The 18,162-nt window shown below is 46.1% G+C and overlaps 1 pseudogene; it reads right to left on the reverse strand.

Moving 5' to 3' along the window:
- LOC124028641 overlaps nucleotides 1-16,693 on the reverse strand; it is a 30,080-nt pseudogene extending 13,387 nt beyond the window's left edge.
- Nucleotides 16,694-18,162: the final 1,469 nt, after the last annotated feature.

Below are 18,162 nucleotides of genomic sequence, written 5' to 3' on the forward strand. Positions count from 1 at the left end.
TCTTCATAGTCATCACCTATACCAGGTCTTCATAGTCATCACCTATACCAGGTCTTCATAGTCATCACCAGGTCTTCCCTAGTCATTACCTATACCAGGTCTTCATAGTCATCACCAGGTCTCCCTAGTCATTACCTATACCAGGTCTTCCTAGTCATTACCTATACCAGGTCTTCCTAGTCATCACCTATACCAGGTCTTCCTAGTCATCACCTATACCAGGTCTTCCTAGTCATCACCTATACCAGGTCTTCCTAGTCATTACCTATACCAGGTCTTCATAGTCATCACCAGGTCTTCCTAGTCATTACCTATACCAGGTCTTCCTAGTCATTACCTATACCAGGTCTTCCTAGTCATTACCTATACCAGGTCTTCCTAGTCATTACCTACACCAGGTCTTCCTAGTCATTACCTACACCAGGTCTTCCTAGTCATTACCTACACCAGGTCTTCCTAGTCATTACCTACACCAGGTCTTCCTAGTCATCACCTACACCAGGTCTTCCTAGTCATCACCTACACCAGGTCTTCCTAGTCATCACCTACACCAGGTCTTCCTAGTCATCACCTACACCAGGTCTTCCTAGTCATTACCTATACCAGGTCTTCCTAGTCATCACCTATACCAGGTCTTCATAGTCATCACCAGGTCTTCCTAGTCATTACCTATACCAGGTCTTCCTAGTCATTACCTATACCAGGTCTTCCTAGTCATTACCTATACCAGGTCTTCCTAGTCATTACCTATACCAGGTCTTCCTAGTCATTACCTATACCAGGTCTTCCTAGTCATCACCTACACCAGGTCTACCTAGTCATCACCTACACCAGGTCTTCCTAGTCATTACCTATACCAGGTCTTCCTAGTCATTACCTATACCAGGTCTTCCTAGTCATTACCTATACCAGGTCTTCCTAGTCATCACCTATACCAGGTCTTCCTAGTCATCACCTATACCAGGTCTTCCTAGTCATCACCTATACCAGGTCTTCCTAGTCATCACCTATACCAGGTCTTCCTAGTCATTACCTATACCAGGTCTTCATAGTCATCACCAGGTCTTCCTAGTCATTACCTATACCAGGTCTTCCTAGTCATTACCTATACCAGGTCTTCCTAGTCATTACCTATACCAGGTCTTCCTAGTCATTACCTACACCAGGTCTTCCTAGTCATTACCTACACCAGGTCTTCCTAGTCATTACCTACACCAGGTCTTCCTAGTCATCACCTACACCAGGTCTTCCTAGTCATCACCTACACCAGGTCTTCCTAGTCATCACCTACACCAGGTCTTCCTAGTCATCACCTACACCAGGTCTTCCTAGTCATTACCTATACCAGGTCTTCCTAGTCATCACCTATACCAGGTCTTCATAGTCATCACCAGGTCTTCCTAGTCATTACCTATACCAGGTCTTCCTAGTCATTACCTATACCAGGTCTTCCTAGTCATTACCTATACCAGGTCTTCCTAGTCATTACCTATACCAGGTCTTCCTAGTCATTACCTATACCAGGTCTTCCTAGTCATCACCTACACCAGGTCTTCCTAGTCATCACCTACACCAGGTCTTCCTAGTCATTACCTATACCAGGTCTTCCTAGTCATTACCTATACCAGGTCTTCCTAGTCATTACCTATACCAGGTCTTCCTAGTCATTACCTATACCAGGTCTTCCTAGTCATCACCTACACCAGGTCTTCCTAGTCATCACCTACACCAGGTCTTCCTAGTCATCACCTATACCAGGTCTTCCTAGTCATTACCTATACCAGGTCTTCATAGTCATCACCAGGTCTTCCTAGTCATTACCTATACCAGGTCTTCCTAGTCATTACCTATACCAGGTCTTCCTAGTCATTACCTACACCAGGTCTTCCTAGTCATTACCTACACCAGGTCTTCCTAGTCATCACCTACACCAGGTCTTCCTAGTCATCACCTACACCAGGTCTTCCTAGTCATCACCTACACCAGGTCTTCCTAGTCATCACCTACACCAGGTCTTCCTAGTCATCACCTACACCAGGTCTTCCTAGTCATCACCTACACCAGGTCTTCCTAGTCATCACCTACACCAGGTCTTCCTAGTCATCACCTACACCAGGTCTTCCTAGTCATCACCTACACCAGGTCTTCCTAGTCATCACCTATACCAGGTCTTCCTAGTCATCACCTACACCAGGTCTTCCTGGTCATCACCTACACCAGGTCTTCCTGGTCATCACCTACACCAGGTCTTCATAGTCATCACCAGGTCTTTCTAGTCATTACCTATACCAGGTCTTCCTAGTCATCACCTACACCAGGTCTTCCTAGTCATTACCTACACCAGGTCTTCCTAGTCATTACCTACACCAGGTCTTCCTAGTCATTACCTACACCAGGTCTTCCTAGTCATTACCTATACCAGGTCTTCCTAGTCATCACCTACACCAGGTCTTCATAGTCATCACCAATACCAGGTCTTCCTAGTCATCACCAGGTCTTCCTAGTCATCACCTACACCAGGTCTTCATAGTCATCACCAGGTCTTCATAGTCATCACCAGGTCTTCATAGTCATCACCAGGTCTTCATAGTCATTACCTATACCAGGTCTTCCTAGTCATCACCAGGTCTTCTTAGTCATCACCTATACCAGGTCTTCCTAGTCATTACCAGGTCTTCCTAGTCATTACCTATACCAGGTCTTCCTAGTCATCACCTATACCAGGTCTTCCTGGTCATTACCAGGTCTTCCTAGTCATTACCTATACCAGGTCTTCCTAGTCATCACCTATACCAGGTCTTCCTGGTCATTACCAGGTCTTCCTAGTCATTACCTATACCAGGTCTTCCTAGTCATCACCAGGTCTTCCTAGTCATCACCTATACCAGGTCTTCATAGTCATCACCTACAACAGGTCTTCCTAGTCATCACCTACACCAGGTCTTCATAGTCATCACCAGGTCTTCATAGTCATCACCAATACCAGGTCTTCCTAGTCATCACCAGGTCTTCCTAGTCATCACCAGGTCTTCATAGTCATCACCAGGTCTTCATAGTCATCACCAGGTCTTCATAGTCATCACCAGGTCTTCCTAGTCATCACCAGGTCTTCCTAGTCATCACCAGGTCTTCCTAGTCATCACCTATACCAGGTCTTCCTAGTCATTACCAGGTCTTCCTAGTCATTACCTATACCAGGTCTTCCTAGTCATCACCTATACCAGGTCTTCCTGGTCATTACCAGGTCTTCCTAGTCATTACCTATACCAGGTCTTCCTAGTCATCACCAGGTCTTCCTAGTCATCACCTACACCAGGTCTTCCTAGTCATTACCTATACCAGGTCTTCATAGTCATCACCAGGTCTTCCTAGTCATTACCTATACCAGGTCTTCCTAGTCATTACCTATACCAGGTCTTCCTAGTCATTACCTATACCAGGTCTTCCTAGTCATTACCTATACCAGGTCTTCCTAGTCATCACCTATACCAGGTCTTCATAGTCATCACCTATACCAGGTCTTCATAGTCATCACCAGGTCTTCCTAGTCATTACCTATACCAGGTCTTCCTAGTCATTACCTATACCAGGTCTTCCTAGTCATTACCTATACCAGGTCTTCCTAGTCATCACCTATACCAGGTCTTCCTAGTCATCACCTATACCAGGTCTTCCTAGTCATCACCTATACCAGGTCTTCCTAGTCATCACCTATACCAGGTCTTCCTAGTCATCACCTACACCAGGTCTTCCTAGTCATCACCTACACCAGGTCTACCTAGTCATCACCTACACCAGGTCTACCTAGTCATCACCTACACCAGGTCTTCCTAGTCATTACCTATACCAGGTCTTCCTAGTCATTACCTATACCAGGTCTTCCTAGTCATTACCTATACCAGGTCTTCCTAGTCATCACCTATACCAGGTCTTCCTAGTCATCACCTACACCAGGTCTACCTAGTCATCACCTACACCAGGTCTACCTAGTCATCACCTACACCAGGTCTACCTAGTCATCACCTACACCAGGTCTTCCTAGTCATTACCTATACCAGGTCTTCCTAGTCATTACCTATACCAGGTCTTCCTAGTCATCACCTATACCAGGTCTTCCTAGTCATCACCTATACCAGGTCTTCCTAGTCATCACCTATACCAGGTCTTCCTAGTCATCACCTATACCAGGTCTTCCTAGTCATCACCTATACCAGGTCTTCCTAGTCATCACCTATACCAGGTCTTCCTAGTCATCACCTATACCAGGTCTTCCTAGTCATCACCTATACCAGGTCTTCCTAGTCATTACCTATACCAGGTCTTCATAGTCATCTCCAGGTCTTCCTAGTCATTACCTATACCAGGTCTTCCTAGTCATTACCTATACCAGGTCTTCCTAGTCATTACCTATACCAGGTCTTCCTAGTCATTACCTACACCAGGTCTTCCTAGTCATCACCTACACCAGGTCTTCCTAGTCATCACCTACACCAGGTCTTCCTAGTCATCACCTACACCAGGTCTTCCTAGTCATTACCTATACCAGGTCTTCCTAGTCATCACCTATACCAGGTCTTCCTAGTCATCACCTATACCAGGTCTTCCTAGTCATCACCTATACCAGGTCTTCCTAGTCATCACCTATACCAGGTCTTCCTAGTCATCACCTATACCAGGTCTTCATAGTCATCACCTATACCAGGTCTTCCTAGTCATCACCTACACCAGGTCTTCATAGTCATCACCTACACCAGGTCTTCATAGTCATCACCTACACCAGGTCTTCATAGTCATCACCTATACCAGGTCTTCCTAGTCATCACCTATACCAGGTCTTCATAGTCATCACCTATACCAGGTCTTCCTAGTCATTACCTATACCAGGTCTTCCTAGTCATTACCTATACCAGGTCTTCCTAGTCATCACCAGGTCTTCCTAGTCATTACCTATACCAGGTCTTCCTAGTCATTACCTATACCAGGTCTTCCTAGTCATCACCTATACCAGGTCTTCCTAGTCATCACCTACACCAGGTCTTCATAGTCATCACCAGGTCTTCATAGTCATCACCAATACCAGGTCTTCCTAGTCATCACCAATACCAGGTCTTCCTAGTCATCACCAGGTCTTCCTAGTCATCACCTATACCAGGTCTTCCTAGTCATTACCAGGTCTTCCTAGTCATCACCTATACCAGGTCTTCCTAGTCATCACCTACACCAGGTCTTCATAGTCATCACCAGGTCTTCATAGTCATCACCAATACCAGGTCTTCCTAGTCATCACCAGGTCTTCCTAGTCATCACCTACACCAGGTCTTCATAGTCATCACCAGGTCTTCATAGTCATCACCAGGTCTTCATAGTCATCACCAATACCAGGTCTTCCTAGTCATCACCAGGTCTTCCTAGTCATCACCTATACCAGGTCTTCCTAGTCATTACCAGGTCTTCCTAGTCATTACCTATACCAGGTCTTCCTAGTCATCACCTATACCAGGTCTTCCTGGTCATTACCAGGTCTTCCTAGTCATGGGTTTCTGTACAGCACTTTGAGATATCAGCTGATGTACGAAGGGCTATATAAATAAATTTGATTTGATTTGATTTGATTACCTATACCAGGTCTTCCTAGTCATCACCAGGTCTTCCTAGTCATCACCTACACCAGGTCTTCATAGTCATCACCTACACCAGGTCTTCATAGTCATCACCAGGTCTTCATAGTCATCACCAGGTCTTCCTAGTCATTACCTACACCAGGTCTTCCTAGTCATCACCTACACCAGGTCTTCCTAGTCATCACCTACACCAGGTCTTCCTAGTCATCACCTACACCAGGTCTTCCTAGTCATCACCTACACCAGGTCTTCCTAGTCATCACCTACACCAGGTCTTCCTAGTCATCACCTACACCAGGTCTTCCTAGTCATCACCTACACCAGGTCTTCCTAGTCATCACCAGGTCTTCCTAGTCATCACCTACACCAGGTCTTCCTAGTCATCACCTACACCAGGTCTTCCTAGTCATCACCTACACCAGGTATTCCTAGTCATCACCTACACCAGGTCTTCCTAGTCATCACCTACAACAGGTCTTCCTAGTCATCACCAGGTCTTCCTAGTCATCACCAGGTCTTCCTAGTCATCACCTACACCAGGTCTTCCTAGTCATCACCTACACCAGGTCTTCCTAGTCATCACCTACACCAGGTCTTCCTAGTCATCACCTACACCAGGTCTTCCTAGTCATCACCTACACCAGGTCTTCCTAGTCATCACCTACACCAGGTCTTCCTAGTCATCACCTATACCAGGTCTTCCTAGTCATCACCTACACCAGGTCTTCCTGGTCATCACCTACACCAGGTCTTCCTGGTCATCACCTACACCAGGTCTTCATAGTCATCACCAGGTCTTTCTAGTCATTACGTATACCAGGTCTTCCTAGTCATCACCTACACCAGGTCTTCCTAGTCATTACCTACACCAGGTCTTCCTAGTCATTACCTACACCAGGTCTTCCTAGTCATTACCTACACCAGGTCTTCCTAGTCATTACCTATACCAGGTCTTCCTAGTCATCACCTACACCAGGTCTTCATAGTCATCACCAATACCAGGTCTTCCTAGTCATCACCAGGTCTTCCTAGTCATCACCTACACCAGGTCTTCATAGTCATCACCAGGTCTTCATAGTCATCACCAGGTCTTCATAGTCATTACCTATACCAGGTCTTCCTAGTCATCACCTACACCAGGTCTTCATAGTCATCACCAATACCAGGTCTTCCTAGTCATCACCAGGTCTTCCTAGTCATCACCAGGTCTTCCTAGTCATCACCTATACCAGGTCTTCCTAGTCATTACCAGGTCTTCCTAGTCATTACCTATACCAGGTCTTCCTAGTCATCACCTATACCAGGTCTTCCTGGTCATTACCAGGTCTTCCTAGTCATTACCTATACCAGGTCTTCCTAGTCATCACCTATACCAGGTCTTCCTGGTCATTACCAGGTCTTCCTAGTCATTACCTATACCAGGTCTTCCTAGTCATCACCAGGTCTTCCTAGTCATCACCTATACCAGGTCTTCATAGTCATCACCTACAACAGGTCTTCCTAGTCATCACCTACAACAGGTCTTCCTAGTCATCACCTACACCAGGTCTTCATAGTCATCACCAGGTCTTCATAGTCATCACCAATACCAGGTCTTCCTAGTCATCACCAGGTCTTCCTAGTCATCACCAGGTCTTCATAGTCATCACCAGGTCTTCATAGTCATCACCAGGTCTTCATAGTCATCACCAGGTCTTCCTAGTCATCACCTATACCAGGTCTTCCCTAGTCATTACCTATACCAGGTCTTCCTAGTCATTACCAGGTCTTCCTAGTCATTACCAGGTCTTCCTAGTCATTACCTATACCAGGTCTTCCTAGTCATCACCTATACCAGGTCTTCCTGGTCATTACCAGGTCTTCCTAGTCATTACCTATACCAGGTCTTCCTAGTCATCACCAGGTCTTCCTAGTCATCACCTACACCAGGTCTTCCTAGTCATTACCTATACCAGGTCTTCATAGTCATCACCAGGTCTTCCTAGTCATTACCTATACCAGGTCTTCCTAGTCATTACCTATACCAGGTCTTCCTAGTCATTACCTATACCAGGTCTTCCTAGTCATTACCTATACCAGGTCTTCATAGTCATCACCTATACCAGGTCTTCCTAGTCATTACCTATACCAGGTCTTCATAGTCATCACCAGGTCTTCCTAGTCATTACCTATACCAGGTCTTCCTAGTCATTACCTATACCAGGTCTTCCTAGTCATTACTATACCAGGTCTTCCTAGTCATTACCTATACCAGGTCTTCCTAGTCATCACCTATACCAGGTCTTCCCTAGTCATCACCTATACCCAGGTCTTCTAGTCATCACCTACACCAGGTCTTCCTAGTCATCACCTACAGGTCTTCCTAGTCATCACCAGGTCTTCCTAGTCATCACCAGGGTCTTCTAGTCATCACCTACACCAGGTCTTCCTAGTCATTACCTATACCAGGTCTTCATGGTCATCACCAGGTCTTCCTAGTCATTACCTATACCAGGTCTTCCTAGTCATTACCTATACCAGGTCTTCCCTAGTCATTACCTATACCAGGTCTTCCTAGTCATTACCTATACCAGGTCTTCCTAGTCATCACCTATACCAGGTCTTCCTAGTCATCACCTACACCAGGTCTTCCTAGTCATCACCTACACCAGGTCTTCCTAGTCATCACCTACACCAGGTCTTCCTAGTCATTACCTACACCAGGTCTTCCTAGTCATCACCCATACCAGGTCTTCCTAGTCATTACCTATACCAGGTCTTCCTAGTCATCACCTATACCAGGTCTTCCTAGTCATCACCTATACCAGGTCTTCCTAGTCATCACCTATACCAGGTCTTCCTAGTCATCACCTATACCAGGTCTTCCTAGTCATCACCTATACCAGGTCTTCATAGTCATCACCTATACCAGGTCTTCCTAGTCATCACCTACACCAGGTCTTCATAGTCATCACCTACACCAGGTCTTCATAGTCATCACCTATACCAGGTCTTCCTAGTCATCACCTATACCAGGTCTTCATAGTCATCACCTATACCAGGTCTTCCTAGTCATCACCTATACCAGGTCTTCCTAGTCATTACCTATACCAGGTCTTCCTAGTCATCACCTACACCATGTCTTCCTAGTCATTACCACACTAGGTCTTCCTAGTCATTACCTATACCAGGTCTTCCTAGTCATTACCTATACCAGGTCTTCCTAGTCATTACCTATACCAGGTCTTCCTAGTCATTACCTATAACAGGTCTTCCTAGTTATCACCTACACCAGGTCTTCCTAGTCATCACCTACACCAGGTCTTCATAGTCATCACCTACACCAGGTCTTCATAGTCATCACCAGGTCTTCCTAAGTCATTACCTATACCAGGTCTTCATAGTCATCACCTACACCAGGTCTTCATAGTCATCACCTACACCAGGTCTTCATAGTCATCACCAGGTCTTCCTAGTCATTACCTATACCAGGTCTTCCTAGTCATTACCTATACCCAGGTCTTCCTAGTCATCACCCTACACCAGGTCTTCCTAGTCATCACCTACACCAGGTCTTCATAGTCATCGCAGGTCTTCCTAGTCATCAGGTCTTCCTAGTCATCACCTATACCAGGTCTTCCTAGTCATCACCTACACCAGGTCTTCCTAGTCATCACCTACACCAGGCCTTATAATATATAATAATAATAATATTAGTCATCAGCAGGTCTTCCTAGTCATCAGCAGGTCTTCCTAGTCATCAGCAGGTCTTCTAGTCATCACCTATACCAGGTCTTCCTAGTCATCAGCAGGTCTTCCTAGTCATCAGCAGGTCTTCCTAGTCATCAGCAGGTCTTCCTAGTCATCACCTATACCAGGTCTTCCTAGTCATCAGCAGGTCTTCCTAGTCATCAGCAGGTCTTCCTAGTCATCAGCAGGTCTTCCTAGTCATCACCTATACCAGGTCTTCCTAGTCATCACCTATACCAGGTCTTCCTAGTCATCACCTATACCAGGTCTTCCTAGTCATCACCAGGTCTTCCTAGTCATCACCAGGTCTTCCCTAGTCATCACCAGGTCTTCTAGTCATCACCAGGTCTTCATAGTCATCACCAGGTCTTCTAGTCACCTATACCAGGTCTTCCTAGTCATCACCTATACCAGGTCTTCCCTAGTCATCACCTATACCAGGTCTTCCTAGTCATCACCTATACCAGGTCTTCCTAGTCATCACCTATACCAGGTCTTCCTAGTCATTACCTACACCAGGTCTTCCTAGTCATTACCTACACCAGGTCTTCCGAGTCATTACCTATACCAGGTCTTCCTAGTCATTACCTATACCAGGTCTTCCTAGTCATTACCTATACCAGGTCTCCCTAGTCATTACCTACACCAGGTCTTCCTAGTCATTACCTACGCCAGGTCTTCCTAGTCATCACCTACACCAGGTCTTCATAGTCATCACCAGGTCTTCCTAGTCATTACCTATACCAGGTATTCATAGTCATCACCAGGTCTTCCTAGTCATTACCTATACCAGGTCTTCATAGTCATCACCAGGTCTTCCTAGTCATTACCTATACCAGGTCTTCATAGTCATCACCAGGTCTTCCTAGTCATTACCTATACCAGGTCTTCATAGTCATCACCAGGTCTTCCTAGTCATTACCTATACCAGGTCTTCCTAGTCATTACCTATACCAGGTCTTCCTAGTCATTACCTATACCAGGTCTTCCTAGTCATTACCTATACCAGGTCTTCATAGTCATCACCAGGTCTTCCTAGTCATTACCTATACCAGGTCTTCCTAGTCATTACCTATACCAGGTCTTCCTAGTCATTACCTATACCAGGTCTTCCTAGTCATTACCTATACCAGGTCTTCCTAGTCATTACCTATACCAGGTCTTCCTAGTCATTACCTATACCAGGTCTTCCTAGTCATCCACCTATACCAGGTCTTCCTAGTCATCACCTACACCAGGTCTTCCTAGTCATCACCCCTACACCCGGGTCTTCCTAGTCATTACCTACACCAGGTCTTCCTAGTCATTACCTACGCCTGGTCTTCCTAGTCATCACCAGGTCTTCCTAGTCATCACCAGGTCTTCCTAGTCATTACCTATACCAGGTCTTCATAGTCATCACCAGGTCTTCCTAGTCATTACCTATACCAGGTCTTCATAGTCATCACCAGGTCTTCCTAGTCATTACCTATACCAGGTCTTCATAGTCATCACCAGGTCTTCCTAGTCATTACCTATACCAGGTCTTCATAGTCATCACCAGGTCTTCCTAGTCATTACCTATACCAGTTCTTCCTAGTCATTACCTATACCAGGTCTTCCTAGTCATCACCAGGTCTTCCTAGTCATTACCTATACCAGGTCTTCCTAGTCATTACCTATACCAGGTCTTCATAGTCATCACCAGGTCTTCCTAGTCATTACCTATACCAGGTCTTCATAGTCATCACCAGGTCTTCCTAGTCATTACCTATACCAGTTCTTCCTAGTCATTACCTATATCAGGTCTTCCTAGTCATCACCAGGTCTTTCTAGTCATTACCTATACCAGGTCTTCCTAGTCATCACCTATACCAGGTCTTCCTAGTCATCACCTATACCAGGTCTTCCTAGTCATCACCTATACCAGGTCTTCCTAGTCATCACCTATACCAGGTCTTCCTAGTCATCACCTATACCAGGTCTTCCTAGTCATCACCAGGTCTTCCTAGTCATTACCTATACCAGGTCTTCCTAGTCATCACCAGGTCTTCCTAGTCATTACCTATACCAGGTCTTCCTAGTCATTACCTATACCAGGTCTTCATAGTCATCACCAGGTCTTCCTAGTCATTACCTATACCAGGTCTTCATAGTCATCACCAGGTCTTCCTAGTCATTACCTATACCAGTTCTTCCTAGTCATTACCTATATCAGGTCTTCCTAGTCATCACCAGGTCTTTCTAGTCATTACCTATACCAGGTCTTCCTAGTCATCACCTATACCAGGTCTTCCTAGTCATCACCTATACCAGGTCTTCCTAGTCATCACCTATACCAGGTCTTCCTAGTCATCACCTATACCAGGTCTTCCTAGTCATCACCTATACCAGGTCTTCCTAGTCATCACCAGGTCTTCCTAGTCATTACCTATACCAGGTCTTCATAGTCATCACCAGGTCTTCCTAGTCATTACCTATACCAGGTCTTCATAGTCATCACCAGGTCTTCCTAGTCATTACCTACACCAGGTCTTCCTAGTCATTACCTATACCAGGTCTTCCTAGTCATTACCTATACCAGGTCTTCCTAGTCATTACCTATACCAGGTCTTCCTAGTCATTACCTATACCAGGTCTTCCTAGTCATCACCTATACCAGGTCTTCCTAGTCATCACCTATACCAGGTCTTCCTAGTCATCACCTATACCAGGTCTTCCTAGTCATCACCTATACCAGGTCTTCCTAGTCATTACCTATACCAGGTCTTCCTAGTCATCACCTACACCAGGTCTTCCTAGTCATCACCTATACCAGGTCTTCCTAGTCAGGTCCTTGTCCTGTGACAGGTGAAAGGTTGGACGGAGTGAAGGACAGAGTGAAACACACAGTGTAGAAGGACAGAGTGAAGGACAGAGTGAAGGACAGAGTGAAGGACAGAGAGAGAGGAATTGAGCCTCACCGTCCGGTAACACCTGTATGCCTTTCTTCAACTGGTTGTTGTTCTGGGTTGTTGAGCTCTTGTCCCCGGGGAACTTGGGCCCGTCTGTGCTGCTGGAAGTCTTACCTGAAGAGTTTAGATTCTGAAAGAGGTAACAGGGAGAGAAGCAGGGTTTAGATTCTGGAGAGACAGGAAGAGAAGCAGAGTATATTCTGGAGAGAGACAAGAAGAGAAGCAGAGTAGATTCTGGAGAGAGAGACAGGAAGAGAAGCAGAGTTTAGATTCTGGAGAGAGAGACAGGAAGAGAAGCAGAGTTTAGATTCTGGAGAGAGAGACAGGAAGAGAAGCAGAGTTTAGATTCTGAGAGAGAGACAGGAAGAGAAGCAGAGTTTAGATTCTGGAGAGAGAGACAGGAAGAGAAGCAGAGTTTAGATTCTGGAGAGAGAGACAGGAAGAGAAGCAGAGTTTAGATTCTGGAGAGAGAGACAGGAAGAGAAGCAGAGTTTAGATTCTGGAGAGAGAGACAGGAAGAGAAGCAGAGTTTAGATTCTGGAGAGAGAGACCGGAAGAGAAGCAGAGTTTAGATTCTGGAGAGAGAGACAGGAAGAGAAGCAGAGTTTAGATTCTGGAGAGAGAGACAGGAAGAGAAGCAGAGTTTAGATTCTGGAGAGAGGAACAGGAAGAGAAGCAGCGTTTAGATTCTGGAGAGAGGAACAGGAAGAGAAGCAGAGTTTAGATTCTGGAGAGAGGAACAGGAAGAGAAGCAGAGTTTAGATTCCGGAGAGAGGAACAGGAAGAGAAGCAGAGTTTAGATTCTGGAGAGAGGAACAGGAAGAGAAGCAGAGTAGATTCTGGAGAGAGAGACAGGAAGAGAAGCAGAGTAGATTCTGGAGAGAGACAGGAAGAGAAGCAGAGAGGGACAGGAAGAGAAGCAGGAAGAGAAGCAGAGTAGATTCCAGGGAGGGATGAAGAGGCATAGGGAAAGAGTACATTCTACACAGGGAGGAAGAATCCTGTTCGAGTCCCAGTATCTTTCCCTGTGCGGCTGGTTCTCCTCCGAACACTAAAGATACAGTCTAATAACGTCACTGAAACGGTCTTCACTAAATTGAACTACTTCCTGTGGGATAAATAGAACTACACTTCAGAACAGAAAAACAGGGAAACTAACACTGGCTTCATTAACTTCTGGGTGACAGGGGGCAGTATTTGCACGTCCGGATGAAATGCATGCCCAAATTCTACTGCCTGCTACTCATCCCCAGAAAATAAAATATGCATATTATTAGTAGATCTGAATAGAAAACACTCTGAAGTTTCTAAAACTGTTTGAATCATGTCTGTGAGTATAACAGAACTTATTTAGCAGGTGAAACCCCGAGGACAAACCATTCAGATTTTTTGTTGTTGCGGTCACTCTCTTGTCAATGGGTTTTCATTGGGAATCCAGATTTCTAAGGGACCTTCTTGCAGTTCCTATCGCTTCCACTGGATGTCTTGAACAAGGGTCACTTGAAGTGTACTGTTAGATAGAGGCGCGTGACCAGAAAGCTAGCTTCAGTTTTATTGATTATGTTAAAAAATACCTAAAGTTGTATTACAAAAGTAGTTTGAAATGTTTTGGCAAAGTTCACAGGTAACTTTTGAGATATTTTGTAATCACGTTGAGCAAGTTGGAACCGGTGTTTTTCTGGATCAAACGCGCCAAATAAAAATTGACATTTTGGATATATATCGACAGAATTCATCGAACAAAAGGACCATGTGTGATGTTTATGGGACATATTGGAGCCAACAGAAGAAGCTCGTCAAAGTTAAGGCATGATTTATATGTTTATATCTGCATTTTGTGTCGCGCCTGCAGGGTTGAAATATGCTTTCTCGCTTTGTTTACTATGATGCTATCCTCAGATTAATAGCATCGTTTACTTTCGCCTAAAAGTCTTTTTGAAATCTAACTTGTTGGCCGGATTCACAACAAGTGCAGCTTTAATTTGCTATATTGCATGTGTGATTTAATGAAAGTTTGATTTTTATAGTAATTTATTTGAATTTCACGCTCTGCATTTGCCCTGGCTTTTGGGACGCTAGCGTCCCACATATCCCAGAGAGGTTAAACAGCCCTACTACAATGGATTTCAAAAGCCACGTCCATAGTAAACAGCAGCTCACAAGTCCCTCATCCGTCTCCCTCTGAAGCCATTAGAGATGCTGTTTCAGACAGTGACCGTGTTGATTTACCCAGCAGCCCCCTGCTACCAGAACACATGTCCCTCATCAGTCTCCCTCTCAATCCATTAGAGATGCTGTTTCAGACAGTGACCGTGTTGATTTACCCAGCAGCCCCCTGCTACTAGAACACATGTCCCTGCAACATGAATCAATAATAAGTTAGTTTGTCCTAGTTTAGTTCCAGGTCTCTCTACCCCATTGACGAAGCCTCAGAGCTGAGCTACATTAGTCACACAGACGATGATCAACTCCACTCAGCAGGAACACCACCAAACAGACCTTATATCACATGTCTAAGTTCCTCGTAGAGATGAAAGACCCACCGTTTTGCTGTCGTCGTTGTTCGGCGTGGGGTCCTGTAGTTGGGACCAGGCAGTGCAGGGAAGTCCTCGTTATGGATGGAGAAGTCTTGGGACTGTTCGTTTGAGGGTTTGGTGACCATTCCAACTGCAGTACAGGAGGACAGGATGGACAGGCTGTAGCTCAGGTAAATACAGGGACAGAGAAGATCTTATCTCTCCAGAAGACAACCATCAACATCATGGCATCCCAGCAACCCAGAGGCAAAGGTAAACATGTTTTATTTTCTCACAGACTGGGACACACTCATCATAGAGCCCTCACAGCCAGTGGGTTGAGGAGAGGAGGTAGGGGTCTCACCATAGAGAGCCCTCCCAGCCAGTGGGTTGAGGAGAGGAGGTAGGGGTCTCACCATAGAGAGCCCACCCAGCCAGTGGGTTGAGGAGGAAGAGGTTGGGGGTCTCACCATAGAGAGCCCTCCCAGCCAGTGGGTTGAGGAGAGGAGGTAGGGGTCTCACCATAGAGAACCAGTGGGTTGAGGAGAGGAGGTAGGGGTTCTCACCATAGAGAACCAGTGGGTTGAGGAGAGGAGGTAGGGGTCTCACCATAGAGAACCAGTGGGTTGAGGAGAGGAGGTTGGGAGTCTCACCATAGAGAACCAGTGGGTTGAGGAGAGGAGGTTGGGGGTCTCACCATAGAGAGCCCTCCCAGCCAGTGGGTTGAGGAGAAGAGGTAGGGGTCTCACCATAGAGAACCAGTGGGTTGATGAGAAGAGGTAGGGTTCTCACCATAGAGAGCCCTCCCAGCCAGTGGGTTGAGGAGAGGAGGTAGGGGTCTCACCATAGAGAACCAGTGGGTTGAGGAGAGGAGGTATTTGGTCTCACCATAAGGAGCCCTCCCAGCCAGTGGGTTGAGGAGGAGAGGAGGTAGGGGGTCTCACCATAGAGAACCAGTGGGTTGAGGAGAGGAGGTAGGGGTTCTCACCATAGAGAACTAGTGGGTTGAGGAGAGGAGGTAGGGGGTCTCACCATAGAGAACCAGTGGGTTGAGGAGAGGAGGTTGGGGTCTCACCATAGAGAACCAGTGGGTTGAGGAGAGGAGGTTGGGGGTCTCACCATAGAGAACCAGTGGGTTGAGGAGAGGAGGTAGGGGTCTCACCATAGAGAACCAGTGGGTTGAGGAGAGGAGGTTGGGGTCTCACCATAGAGAACCAGTGGGTTGAGGAGAGGAGGTTGGGGGTCTCACCATAGAGAACCAGTGGGTTGAGGAGAGGAGGTAGGGTGTCTCACCATAGAGAACCAGTGGGTTGAGGAGAGGAGGTTGGGGTCTCACCATAGAGAACCAGTGGGTTGAGGAGAGGAGGTAGGCGTCTCACCATAGAGAACCAGTGGGTTGAGGAGAGGAGGTAGGGGTCTCACCATAGAGAACCAGTGGGTTGAGGAGAGGAGGTAGGGGTCTCACCATAGAGAACCAGTGGGTTGAGGAGAGGAGGTAGGGGTCTCACCATAGAGAACCAGTGGGTTGTGGAGAGGGAGGTTGGGGGTCTCACCGTAAGGAGCCTCCCAGCCAGTGGGTTGAGGAGAGGAGGTTGGGGGTCTCACCATAGAGAACCAGTGGGTTGAGGAAAGGGGTTAGGGGGTCTCACCATAAGGAGCCCTCCCAGCCAGTGGGTTGAGGAGAGGAGGTAGGGGGTCTCACCATAAGGAGCCCTCCCAGTCAGTGGGTTGAGGAGAGGAGGTAGGGGGTCTCACCATAAGGAGCCCTCCCAGCCAGTGGGTTGAGGAGAGGAGTAGGGTTCCCACCGCCTTCCCTCCGACTCCGGTCTGCTAACGCTGGGAAGTCTGACAAGTCCAGACCTGTCACGTTTTCACTTCCGTCTACAGCAGGAAGAGAGACAGGACCAGAGAACAGTTAGTCAAGTCACCTCCCAATGTATTTAAAAAGCATTTCAGCAGATAAAACAAGCTTCTAGAGCCTCATAGCAAACCTCCATCTAGTCAGAGAAACAAACCTCCATCTAGTCAGAGAAACAAACCTCCATCTAGTCAGAGAAACAAACCTCCATCTAGTCAGAGAAACAAACCTCCATCTAGTCAGAGAAACAAACCTCCATCTAGTCAGAGAAACAAACCTCCATCTAGTCAGAGAAACAAACCTCCATCTAGTCAGAGAAACAAACCTCCATCTAGTCAGAGAAACAAACCTCCATCTAGTCAGAGAAACAAACCTCCATCTAGTCAGTTAGAGAGAAACAAACCTCCATCTAGTCAGTTAGAGAAACAAACCTCCATCTAGTCAGTCAGAGAAACAAACCTCCATCTAGTCAGTCAGTTAGAGAGAAACAAACCTCCATCTAGTCAGTTAGAGAGAAACAAACCTCCATCTAGTCAGTTAGAGAAACAAACCTCCATCTAGTCAGTTAGAGAGAAACAAACCTTCATCTAGTCAGTCAGAGAGAAACAAACCTCCATCTAGTCAGTCAGAGAGAAACAAACCTCCATCTAGTCAGAGAGAGAGAAACAAACCTCCATCTCGTCAGTCAGAGAGAGAGAAACAAACCTCCATCTCGTCAGTCAGAGAAACAAACCTCCATCTAGTCAGAGAAACAAACCTCCATCTAGTCAGAGAAACAAACCTCCATCTAGTCAGAGAAACAAACCTCCATCTAGTCAGAGAAACAAACCTCCATCTAGTCAGAGAAACAAACCTCCATCTAGTCAGAGAAACAAACCTCCATCTAGTCAGAGAAACAAACCTCCATCTAGTCAGAGAAACAAACCTCCATCTAGTCAGAGAAACAAACCTCCATCTAGTCAGAGAAACAAACCTCCATCTAGTCAGAGAAACAAACCTCCATCTAGTCAGTTAGAGAGAAACAAACCTCCATCTAGTCAGTTAGAGAGAAACAAACCTCCATCTAGTCAGTTAGAGAGAAACAAACCTCCATCTAGTCAGTTAGAGAGAAACAAACCTCCATCTAGTCAGTTAGAGAGAAACAAACCTCCATCTCGTCAGTTAGAGAAACAAACCTCCATCTAGTCAGTTAGAGAGAAACAAACCTTCATCTAGTCAGTCAGAGAGAAACAAACCTCCATCTAGTCAGTCAGAGAGAAACAAACCTCCATCTAGTCAGAGAGAGAGAAACAAACCTCCATCTCGTCAGTCAGAGAAACAAACCTCCATCTAGTCAGAGAAACAAATCTCCATCTAGTCAGAGAAACAAACCTCCATCTAGTCAGAGAAACAAAACCTCCATCTAGTCAGAGAAACAAATCTCCAACAGAGAAACAAACCTCCATCTAGTCAGAGAAACAAACCTCCATCTAGTCAGTTACAGAAACAAACCTCCATCTAGTCAG

This window comes from Oncorhynchus gorbuscha, unplaced genomic scaffold (genome assembly GCF_021184085.1).
Source record: "Oncorhynchus gorbuscha isolate QuinsamMale2020 ecotype Even-year unplaced genomic scaffold, OgorEven_v1.0 Un_scaffold_4564, whole genome shotgun sequence".
NCBI classification, from domain to species: Eukaryota; Metazoa; Chordata; class Actinopteri; order Salmoniformes; family Salmonidae; genus Oncorhynchus; species Oncorhynchus gorbuscha.